The sequence below is a fragment of the Pinus tabuliformis genome, chromosome 6, assembly GCF_031772625.1.
Source record: "Pinus tabuliformis cultivar Carrire ecotype Pingquan chromosome 6, CPIR1, whole genome shotgun sequence".
In the NCBI taxonomy this organism is placed as follows: domain Eukaryota; kingdom Viridiplantae; phylum Streptophyta; class Pinopsida; order Pinales; family Pinaceae; genus Pinus; species Pinus tabuliformis.
The window spans coordinates 397,527,776-397,540,898 of NC_142292.1; positions in this window are offsets into that span (position 1 = coordinate 397,527,776).

The following is a 13,123-nucleotide window of genomic DNA, read 5'->3' on the forward strand; positions in this document are numbered from 1 at the left end:
CACATCCATAAAACATATGCGAGGATTTCTCGGGTTGACAGGGTATTATCGCAAGTTTGTTAAGAACTATTCGAGAATAGCAGCACCTCTAACAACATTATTGAAGAAAGATGCATTTTCATGGAATCCAGAAGCAACGAAGGCCTTTGAACATCTTAAAGAGGCAATGTGCCAAGCACCGGTCTTAGCTAAGCGGAACTTCTCAAAAAACTTTATTGTGGAATGTGATGCCTCAGGAAATGGAATTGGTGTTGTTTTAATGCAAGAAGAAAGACCCATTTCTTTTGAAAGTCATCCAATCAAAGGAAAATATTTACATAGAGTTATTTATGAGAAGGAAATGTTGGAAACTACATGCAATTAATAAATGACGACCCTACCTAATGGGAAGACACTTCAAGGTAAAAACGGATCATGATAGTCTTAAATACATTTAAGAACAAAGATTATATTAAGAAGAGCAACAAAAATGGGTCACAAAGATGTTGCATTATGACTTGGAAATCATCTACAAAAAAGCGCAGCAAAATGTTGTGGCAGCCGCACTCTCAAGAAAGGATGAGGATGTGGAAGCATTGCTTTGTGCCATTTCTATTATCCAACTAGATTGGATAAACGAAGCAAGGGATGAATGGAAGAATGATGAAGAAGTGTGGGCACTCATTCAAAAGATAAAACAAGATCCTAGTACATTTGATACATTTAGCTGGAAAATGATTTGTTATGGTACAAAGATCACACCTAGGTAAGAATTCCCAACTCAAACAAAAGATTCTTATGGAATTGCACACTTCTCCCTTAGGAGGGCACTCAAGGTTTTTAAAAACTTACCAGAGGGTTAAAAACGATTTTTTTTGGGATGGCCTTAAATCGGATATTCAAAAGTTTGTGGCGGAATGTTTGGTTTGCCAACAAAATGAAGTTGAAACAATTAAGACCCCAGGTCTATTACAACCTTTATCCATTCCAAGCCAATGTTTGGAGGAGGTTCCAATGGATTTTATCACATGTTTGTCCAAGTCCAAAGGACAGAGTGTCATCATGGTGGTAGTTGACAAAATTACAAAGTATGCACACTTTTGTGCAATATCTCATCCATTTAAAGCCAGTACAGTTTCTACTGCATTTATGGAAACAATTCAAATGCTACATGGAAACCCAAAGATTATTGTAAGCGACAAAGATCCCATTTTCATTGGAAATTTTGACATAATTATTTTCTTGTCTTGGTACTCAATTATCTCATAGATCATCTTATCATCCTCAATCTGATGGGAAAAATGAGATAGTAAACAAATGTTTGGAAGGATATCTTCATTGCTTTGTTGCTGATAAACAGACACAATGGGTGAAATGGTTGCTTCTCGCTAAATGGTGGTATAACACTTCCTTCCATACTACAACAAAAATGACCCCATTTATGGAACTTTATGGATATCATCCACCATCCATCACATCATATTTAAGAGAAAATTATAAGGTTCAAGCAGTGAAAGATCACATCGAGCATTAACAACAAGTTCTCCAACTCTTAAAGGATAACCTCACTTTGGCACAGAATAGAATGAAACAACAGGCAGATCAACATCACAAAAAAGAATTTTTGTTGTAGGTGATTGGGTATTCCTACGACTACAACCATATAAACAAATGTCCCTCAAGAAAGTCAATAAGTATAATAAATTATCACCAAAGTATTATGGTCCATACAAGGTGTTGCAAAATATTGGTATTATGGCATACAAATTGGAGCTTCCTGCAGCTTCCTGAGTGCACCCAATTTTCCATGTTTCATGCTTAAAGAAGGTTATAGGTGACAAGCTGCTAATCAAACAATATTGCCAGAACTTGATGAGGAAGGAAAAATCATATTGGAACCTGAAGCAATCACAAAAACAAGAACATAACAACTACGAAATCGATCAATTTCAGAGTATGACATCAAGTGGAAGAACTTACTTGCTGAAGATTCCACATGGGAGGATGAGAATTTTATACAAAAGCATCCAAAACTACGCAAGCGTTGAGGACAACAATTTTTTGAAGGAGAGGGGCATGTTAGGTCCCTATAATACTAGTTATTCCCCCATTACTATTGTCATTGTAGCCCTTATTGTTATTATTGTGCCCTTATTGTCCCCATATTGTTATTATTGTGTCCCATAGAAGCCCACTTTTGTTATTGTTGTGCCCTTATATTATTATTGTTATGTCGTCTTTGATTATATTGTGACCCCTTAGACTCCTATATATAGAAATGAGGTTTTGTCATTTGTATCATCCAAGAATTATTCATTTGTGTAATGTAAAGGAGGTTGCCCCCTCAAAGAGGCTGAATTTGAAGTCGTTGATCTATCTTTTCTATATTTTTGTGAGCTGGTTTCATAACAGAAAGCTAGTGAGAATCATATATGTGCTCAAAATTTGGTAAGTGGTAGTGATGTTAGGACTTCTCTCATAGAGTTGGGCCTACCTAAAGGCCTCATATTTGTAGGAGCGAAGCATCATGGTTGTGCTACCAGTGGAGGTTGACAAACATAGTTAATGACACAATTTGCGCTTCTATCTTATATTTGACATTGAGATGAAATTTCTGCAAGTATGTGGACCACTTTTGTGTAGATAAATCTATAGGGCTACAATCAAGATGATTTCTCTTAAACTTAATAACTACTTGTGATGTAATTTTTTTTATTTTTCTTGATTATTATCTTATTATTATATTGTTCTTATCATAAAAAAACTACCAAAACAAGATGATCAACAATACACAAGAACACAGGATGTAGGCTGCAAGTTAGGGCCAAAACCTCTCCACTTGAGAGGAAAACCCACAAATCTCCTCTTCTTATAGATTCTTCAAATGACAAATTCCAAGGCCTTTAGACCAAGACGAATACCCTTCCAACACCAATCCAGACCTTCTTTATGATGTGATTCTTCTATCCAAGTCAAACCTAGTCAAATCTCTTCCAGTTTCACAACTTTGACCCTAGCCACAGAATTTCGGCCTCCACTGCAGGTCTAAAATTTTCGTCCCCTGCAATAGTTACCACTTCCAGACATTTGAGAAACTATAGGGCTTCCAAGGCTTCCTTTGACCTTCGCTTGGGTTGCTTCTCCTTTTAGGGCTTGTAGGTGACCTAATAGTCCTTTCTTTGACCTTATTTCTGCAACTTTCACACCTTAGACCTTGCTACTGCAACACCCTATCCTTCTTCTTCGCATGTGAGAGAGAGAGAGAGAGAGAAATAACCCAAACCTTCATCCTTATTCATTCTTCCTTCTTCACTTGCCTTTCTTTTGCTTCTCCTTCGCTTGGATGATGAGAAGTGAGTGAGTGTCCATAGGAAGTTGAGTTTCCTCCTATATAGGCATCCAAGAAGGATGACCTGCCCTTAATGAAGCAAACTTCTTAGTTGTTAGGCCAACTTGGTCTTGGAGGGTATTTTGACAATTTTAAATACAAAAATAATTATTTTGACATGTTACAATGTGCTCAATGGGGTCTTATTGATATGATAATGACTCTTGACATCTTGACATTAAGACAAACCCTAGAAGCACTTAGTGTGTGCTTGACCTCTAAATAAAATTACCTTGAGCATGAAACACATGCTACAAAATTAACAATACTAGTTTTTCTTTCCTTTTACAATGTAAAAGAATCAATAGTACATTTCATATCTTATGAATACCGAACCTAGTTACACATTTCAACAATCCCTATTAACTAGGGAGGTATTCATAATGGTACATGGACATTCTCAAATAGAAGAGAGATCATAAGAAGAGTCAAATCAGTAATCCATCTCATAAGCTATCATTCCAGCTTATCTATTTCCATCATACCAACCAACATTGTCAAATAGCAAGGTCTTGACTAACAACTCTATCTCTCCACAAGATCAGAGCACAATGGTGGCGAGACCAATGACTGATAGAAATCATCACCATTGTCTGTCAAGGCACATACCCCACTCGAGTGTTCAAAGGGAATGATCTTATAAGACAATTCATGTCTTGGAATAACACATCCTCAAGGAATTTCCTCTTCGACTACTCATACCTATTGGATTCCCTACCACATCCTCAAAGAGTATCAAAAACTAGATGCTTACCCAATCCTCCATTATTTCTTCAAGAAGTGAAGACAAGAATGATGTGTATATCTCTCCCTCTCAAATAGCGAGGATATATCAACTAATCCAAGCTTGTCTCTCAAATACACAAGCTTCTTATTAGGAAGAGATTTTGTCAAAATGTCAGCTATCTACGTATCAGTGTAGATATACTATAGCTGCAACACTCCATCTTGCACCAAATTTTGTATGTAATGATACTTGTTATTTATGTAATTTGTATTTGCATGGAACACTGGGTCTTCAGATGACCTTATACAACTGGTGTTATCACAATGTATAACTGTAGGGTCCATCGGTCCTTCAAACAAGTCAAATAACTACTTCCTCAACTAGACAACTTCTCTACTGACTTCACATGCTACAATGTATTCAACCTCAACACTACTCAAAGTGATTGACTCTTGCTTTCTACTCATCCAGGATATCGTAGAGGATCCCAAACTAAAATATCCTCCATTAATGCTTCTCCCATCCATATCGCTACCCCCCCCAATCAGTGTTTGTACATCAAACCAAGTGGGCATCATTCTTTCTATCATACTTCAGGAAGTAGTGGATTGTTCCTTGAAAATATATCAGTATATGCTTAGATGCTATCCAATGGTGATGCTTTGGCTCTACCTAGAACTAACTCAGAATATTCACTACAAAACAAATGTCTGGTTGAGTATTCACCAAATACATCAGAGAGCCAACCAATTGTCTGTACCTTGTTGGATCCACAAGGCTTGAATGAAAACTTATTAGCCTCTTCAAATTTGTGATCATAGGGGTTGTCTTAGGTTTGAAATCCATCAATGCAAACCTTTGCAACATTTTAATCACATATTTTCCTTGACCTAGATATGTCTCATGAGGTCATTGCCAAAGATCCAAACCCAAGTAATAATGCATAAGACCTAGATCCTTGATATCAAATTCTACTGCCAATTTCTTTTTTCTCTCTTGAATACAACCTTCCACACTTGTCATGAGAAGATCATCCACATATAGAAGAATGATTATGGGCTCACCCTTCACAACCTTGATATAGAGATTTAGATCAGTAAAAATCTTTGAGAAGTCCAATATTTGTAGATATGTGTCCATCCTTGCATACCATGCCCTTGGTGCTTACTTAAGGCCCTAAAGTGCCTTATTCAGCCTGCAAACACGAGTCTCTCTATTATTCACTTCAAATCCCAAGGGTTGTCATACAAAGACTTCTTCATCGATAATTCCATTCATGCATGTTGTCTTAATATCCATTTGATGGATGATCCATCCCATCTGTTGTTGCTTTTTCTAGCACCTGTAGCACAAGTGCTTTAGGAGATATAGAAAGCTTCCTAGAGACAACATCTGGGTTGATTGTAGACCAATGTTGAGGACATCTTAGAAAGAGGAGTGCATGGAAGATTATCAGTGAGGGGTTTCTGCTGCACTCCGATTGTCACGTAGTTTGGAAATAGAATAAAGGTGGGCTTGGTTCAATAGTCTTTCATCAAGGTGAACTCAAGCAGATACATGGATCCAAATACAGGGGGTGAATCAGGCTAATCTCAAAGAGGAATGTCTTGTTCTAATGACCGACACACAACAATGATCAGCTTAATATTGAAGTTGTAGTAATGGTGAAGAGGAGGAGAGAAATGAAGGATATATATTAATACGACTGTAAACAAGACATAATCCTAAGAAGCAATTTTACGGTAGAAGGATGGAAAGCAGAAGAGATGGAATGATAGGAATTGTGGAGCGCGAATTAAGGTTTCATGTTCTATAGCTTATGGATACACTTAACACTAACCATCATATGTAAATCTGTTCTCTTAAAGGTACATAAATAAATCTTTAAATAACACAGGTACTATTACTACTTAGCAACATACATATAAGACTAATAGCTTCATTACACAATTTCAGTAGAAGAGAAACATACATGAAATGATATTTACATAGGGGAAAAAATACTTCTTACAACCATAATTGGAATCACCAAAGAGTTTCATTAATCCTAAAAATGAGTCCAATATACCAGTCCATTACATTTAGCCATACGTTGCTCGAGTCGCTCATGAACAAGCAATTAGAACAAAAGTGGAAACACAGAATTTGGACCACAGCAGGTGCAAAATTCTAGAACCCATATTAAGTCTTTCTTCACTCCATTTTTAAGGAGAGGGGAAGCTTTGGAAAACAATTAGAAAATATCACAGCTTGAGCTCCAACTATCTGATAGACTAGTTGTCTCGGCGTGAGAAGGCTGCTGCCCAAAATGATTTGATTCAGATTTGATTCTATTCTTGAAAATATAGAAATTACAAAATAAACAGAATAATAAGAAAAAGGAAAACAAAATGATGATGGGAGGAAAATATCTCCCAGATGTCCCTGTTATGGCCTCTGCTCAGGCCACATCTCTGCCTCAATGATCCGACCATTCCGCCTGTTGCTTTCACCTTAACTGTTTGGCTTCACCACTCTTTGGAGTTGGTAGCGATCAACTGTGTTGGCTTGTCACAGAGTGGAAGTGGAGATCGATCTGGCAGTCCTGCATTGTATGACTGAGTGGAGCTCCATGCCTCACATTAAGTCTTGCCTGAGCCCCATACTTATTTACCACCACTCCATGCCTTCATTTAATACTGCAACTGCCGACTGATAAGCCTAGTATCTCTGTACCATGTTATCAAAATGCAACACACCTCATAAAATAACCATGGTGTGATATTGAGGATTCTCTAGTATGGGCACTTAACACTGCAAAAATTGTGAAACAACGAGTTTCGATCCCTTTAGGCCCCTTTTTCTTTCAACCCTTTCAGTACTTTTTTGTCATATGACCGTGGCTATGAATGGGTGCGTAGCCAAGTATCAGAGCTCAGAAAATTGGGACTTTACACTGAACAAGCTTCATGAAACAATGAACACCAATCACCTTTTCTAGTTAGCTCTTGGTTCTTCAACTCTTCTGTGACCATAGGCTAGCCCCTATATTAGAGATTTTCAATCGATGGTTTCCAATCGACAATTTAACTTTGGCGCACAACACTTCAATTTACCGATCGCCGAACTCCGATCAAATTTTCTGCTTAACCCTTGGTCCTTTGGCGCTCCTCGTGACTGTAGGCCAACACCCATATTAGAGCCCCCAATAGGAAGTTCGCATTCGATGATTTTCTTCTGAGGCACAACACGCTGCAATCACCAATCTCTAATCTCCTCCGATGTGTGACATCATCACTGCCATGTGGCACTTCCTAAGTAGTGACACATGTCACTTGGATATGTCCCCATAGAACCTTGAAAATGCTGGATAAGCATGCCATGTCTCCACCGTACTGCCACGTCAAGGTGACATCAGCCACCACATGTCCCTTATCAGAACCAATCATATTAAGCCACGTGCCCCCTTGGAGGAGAGAGGAAATGCCTACCCTCTTCTAGTTTTGTGACTGAATTCCTTTGTAAATGATTCTTTGGACTTTCCCAACACATTTACACTAGAGTCTTAATCCCAACGAATTTAATCGCAATTAGAACTTCATGCAATATCACAACTTTAAAAGGTTATCACTTGTTTGATCACCGATTGCGATGCGCCGATCTCTTGATGCTCCGATGCCTTAGACCTCCGATATGCCGGAACACAAATGTATGAGATCACTAATCACATATAGGAGAAATGATTCCACTGTTGGGTTGAACCCTAGACCTCCGATTTACCCTTAGGCATTTTCTCTTTGTCTTCTGGTTTTTCAAGGGTAACTTCAACCCGCTCTAACTTTTGATTCCAGAGTTCGTTTGAGGAGTTCCATATACCATTGGAAAGATAATTACGAGCACTATCCATTAGATGGTATCCAATTTAGATTTGAGTGCTTCTATGGCTTGGAAATTGGCTGCAAACCTATCTTCTCTTTTGCATCCTTTAGATAGCGAAACAAGAAGAAGCAAATAATGCAGAGGGTGACAACATTGGCTTCACCCAAGGACAATACCTTGCTTGCAAGGTGTTGAGAACCTACAGATCAGTAGCCTTCACCATTAGGCATGGATTAAAAAATTATCGTGCACTTATACATTCATGAAATCTCTATGGAACTTTATTTGGAGGGAGTCCTTTCCTCATCAAACTAAAATGCAGAAAAGTAAATTCTAACATCTGAAAATAAATGCTCATCTAGTGAACTTATTTATGTACAAATCCTACTTATGTACTAGGCATCAATTCACCCAATTTAGGTCCACCTTCCAATGACACCAACGCAACATCAAGGTATTGGACCTTATGCCTCCATTTTGTTGGAATTCAAAAATCAAAACAAGTATGCACCCAGAAAAATATTCTAACAAAAATTTTGATATGTGCCCCCAACTTGATTTTTGATGCTCATATCTTTTATTATACTCCGTGAAACTTCTAATTGGGCTTGGAATTAATGAATACTGTTGCAGGCCAAAGAAATATTCCATGTAGTCAACTACTGGATCATGGACTTGATGAGAGAAAATTGTAGTTGCCTCATTTTCTTGAATAGTTTGCTGACCAATATCTTCTTGGTTGGGGTAACCACTGACACTACTTGGCTCTTTTTCTTTATCCCAGATGGGCCTGGAGGGGGAGGGTGACTTCTCTTCTTTGAGGGCCTCAGGCTTAAGGCAATTGGGATCTAAAGGCCCCTTTCCCTTATTAGTTAGCTTAGGAGGCTCTAGGGAAGGAGTACCTTCATTTTGATCTTGCCCTCTCGATCTCTTTCTGGATGACCTCAGATAGTATTTCTTGTGCAACTGAGCCTGCATGAGATCAATGAACTGTTTACAATAATCATCGATCTCATCATCATTCAACATTGCATCAATATCCTCCTCCTCTTCTTCATATGCTCTGAGTTCTTGTTCTTTATTGGAGAAAGAGGAACATAAGTTCCCTTGAACTTTATTTTCATCTGGTGTCTATTTCTCCAAATCATATTCTATATATAGTGGAGGATGAGTGTGATCTTGTTATTTCTTCTCCCCTTGCAATATCTGTAGGGGAGGCCTTCTTTATTGGGGATTTAAACATGGATTAGAAGCCTGGAAGTTCTGTCGGTTTATACTTTCTAACTCCAATTTTTCCAGTCTATAAAAGGAGTTCTTTATTAACCTCTCCATCTCTTCTATCTTCTCCTCCATGTCTTGACAGTGGAGTCGTCAGAGTGTTTACAATTAAGATTCAGATAGTGTATTCGCTAGGGTGTTTATAATGAAATTCAGACAGTGGATTCACCAATGTGAGAGATCTTCAACCCACACTTCCCTTGCTCATCTAACAGAGGGAATGTAAATATTTGTTGTACCTAGGGAATATTATTTCAGTTTTTCCCTGACAACGGCCCCAAAATGATGTAGTTATTGTCAGGAACAAGATTAGTTGGGAGCGAGAGAGAAAATGGGGAGCGAAAGCAGAAACGAGAGTGACATTTTCAAAAGCTCCTAGTTTGGGAGTGATTCCCTAAGTGTTTTTTTATATAATATATTTTTATATATTTTTATATTTTGATGCATATATGTCAACAAAATCATGTATAATGATGAATTAGATGTGTTAGCGCTTGAAATTTCACCTCAGGCTGAGAAAGGTAAACCTCAAGGCTACATCAAACCATTCAGCCTCGTAGCTAGCCCTACGGGGCAGGAGAAGGCTCTCTCCGGTCAATCTCGGTAGATCTTCAATGGGGTGAGATGACCAACAAGGTAACACTGATATTAGGCTAGTAAACTGATTATAAAGGTTGATTTGGGGGTTTTTGGTGGCAAATTGAGGAGCTGCAATTTAGGGTGCGGGGATTTGACACAGTTTCTGCAGGGGGTCTTTGGGGCGAGGTAGGAGCCTGTATTGATGCCTTAGATTTGAGATGGATGATCAGGAATGAAGGATGAGGAGCTAAAGAGAGCAAACAATGACTTTGAATTCCCTTTAGACAGTAGAAAACATTGAAATTAAACAAATTTAAAAGTAGAGCATGGCTAGCATGAATTCATACTTTAACACTTCATTTGTTTAATGTGCAGCAGTAAAGAAAGGAAATGAATCACATAACAAAGCTTACAAGAACATTGAGAAAACACACCATCAACACATGAGTCCACAAGAATCCCAAAGATGACTGCAAAACCCTGGTCTTCCTTAGCCAAAAATTGCAGAGATACAAATGAAATATTCAATGATAGCTTCTCCCTCAAGAGTCCAACCATGAAAATGAGCAAGAAAGTACATAATATAGATGATCTAACCTCTTTCCCTGCCTCCATGGGTCGATCTCACTATCCTAGGAGCTGTTTGAACCACTTCTAAACTAAGCACTACAAAATAGGCAGTCAAAACAACTTGCCTCTATAAACTTGGAAACCAGTTCATACATTCAATTTTTACCCTTTACATGAAAGAAACTTCTAGAAGAGTTAAAAAAGAGTAAAAGCATCCAAAAAGTGTCACAATTACATCCAAGAGGACCACCATCAACCTCAAAAAGTCAAACTGGAGCCAAACTGCGTTTTCTGGGCTGAACTGGTCAAATCTGGCACAATTTCCTCAACGGGTCGCGCACTTTGGAGCTCTGTTTGGAGGCCTTCCCGGTAACAGAATAGGGTGCATGATAGCTCGTTGGAAAGGTCTCTGAGTCTCCTTTCCAACCCAACTAGAATTTTTGGATTTGGAGGTCATTTGCCCAGTCAAAAGTCAATTCTCCCAAGACTGCTTCTGCAACTCAAAAAAGGGGCAGAAAGTCAAATTTTGCATGTATTTTGACCTTCTGGAGGCCCAAAACCCCATAAAAACTCAAGTCCATCCATGAGAATATGTAATTTTGCATGAGAAATCTAAAAATGCTGAGTTTTTGCAAAACGGAGCTACGATGACAAAGGGTCTCACCGGGGGTGAGACCCGTTGAGGAGCCAAAACCTGTAAATTTCCAAAAAAAACCAAAATTACCCAAAATTCTCAAAATTTTTTGGGATTTGTGCTGTAGCTGATGCTAGTGAGTGCCATGATCTTTGAGGGATGCCTCAGCCAAGATACGGAGTGGATTGGTCTTCTTCTTCCGCTTAAGAGCCTCGGACAACCTCCTTTGGAACATTTTCATTTTGGCCTTGCAAACATGCATCCTTGCCCAATAGTGATTCTTCATGTTTCTCAGCAGCTTTTTCTCTTGGTTGGCCTTAGCCAACAGCCTCTCCAAGTGTGCATTGACCCGGATGAGCATAGACTCCCTCTCCTTAGGCAATAGGTCACCGGGCCTTCTTCGGTTCAAGGTTCGGTCACTACGAATCCTCCATAGCTCATCGAGTGCTTTCTCCTCCTCTAACTGTTTGTTCCGCTGCTCCAGGTAAGTAATAGTCCATTGGGCACCCTCAAGTCTCCTCTGTAAAACATCATTTTCAGCCCTGAGATGCTGAATGATCTCCTTCGCCTCTTGGCTAGGAGAACTGGCCTCAAGATCAATCACCGGACCCTCATGAATCATGGGCTCTTTGCCCCTCTGTAGTACCTGTGCTGGTGAAGAAAGCAAGGCCCCTTCCACCTGATGTGGAGATAACACTCGCTGAGCTGAAGATGAAGGTGATACCCCTTCCACCTGCTGTGGAGATAGTACTCGCCTAGCTGCTGCAAATAAGGCCCTCGGGCCTCTCTGATAAGTGACCAATGGAGGAGAGCTGACATGTCTGGTCTCAAGAATATCATGCTACTGTGATGGCCTTCCCTCCTCATGAACAACCTCAGGGGGTGAAAGGGATAACCTTGAGAGCAGCAAAACAAAACCCTATCTCTACTTGCATTTTGACATTTTTAAAGCAAATATACATGAACTTCTCATTTCAACTTGATGGCATTAAAACACATTTCCCATGCTCATTTTTCTCTATCAAGCAAAATACTTTGATGATCAGAGGCCTACCTGCAACCTTGAAGAGATTTGGGGTCATTTGGCAGCTTACTGGCAAATTTCTGTGGAGAAATCCCCAACGGGTCGCGCCCCTCCCAACGGGTCGCGCACGTTGCTTTTCTGAACTGCGGAAGAGCTCTCAACGGGTCGCGCTTTTGCAGGAGGCTTTTGGAGGCCTTCCCGGTGTCAGAATCAGGCGCAGGATGGCTCGTTGGAAAGGTCTTTGAGTCTAATTTCCAAACCAAGTGGAATTTTTCAATTTGGAATTGATTTGACCTGTCAAAAATCAAATCTCCCAAGATTGGTCAAAACGTGCCAAATGAGGCTGCCTGAAAGAAGAGTGATGTTGCAGTCAACTTTTGAATGCCTTCCTCAACCTAAAATTGAGCTCATGATAGCTCATTGGAAAGATATTTGTGTCTAGTTATCATTTTACCCATCAAGAAAATCATTTGGCCAACCAAGCTAGGAGAAAACTTGATTTTCCCAAGGTCACTTCAGAGGTGTCTTTGATTCTCCTGAGGCAACGATATTCTTGACATTTCTCTCAAACCATGATACCTGTGAAAAAAGTGAAGGAGGTTTTTCTTCCTTGGCATGTTTTTGACAAAAACCTCTCTCAGTTTCCCAAAATTAATCTTTTATTGCTCTGAAACATCATTTGAGTGAAACTTGTCCCGATGTGTGAAACAAGGAATTTTGCCGAAATGAAGCGAAATGAAGGGGATAGGGGGATTCTAAATTCTTGGGGAAATTTTTGGGAGTGGGGAGGGACGTTAGGAAGCAGGGGAAAGTGGAATCGTGGAGATCGAGTGAGGGGAAGGGGTCCAAAAGGGCAAAACACAGGCCAAACCTAGAAAATTGCCAAGTTGTAGCTAGAAACTAGGGCTTGCGCAAAAATGAGGAATTTGGCGGATCTAAGGGATGGGAAGTGTTTGATAAGGTATTTTAAGGATAGGGGAAGGTGTATGAACATCAGGAAACAAGTTTTTCCGGTGATTTGACCATCCAAGAGAAATTGGCTTCAAAACCCTAGGAGAGGGAAATGAACTTGCCAAGGCACAACTG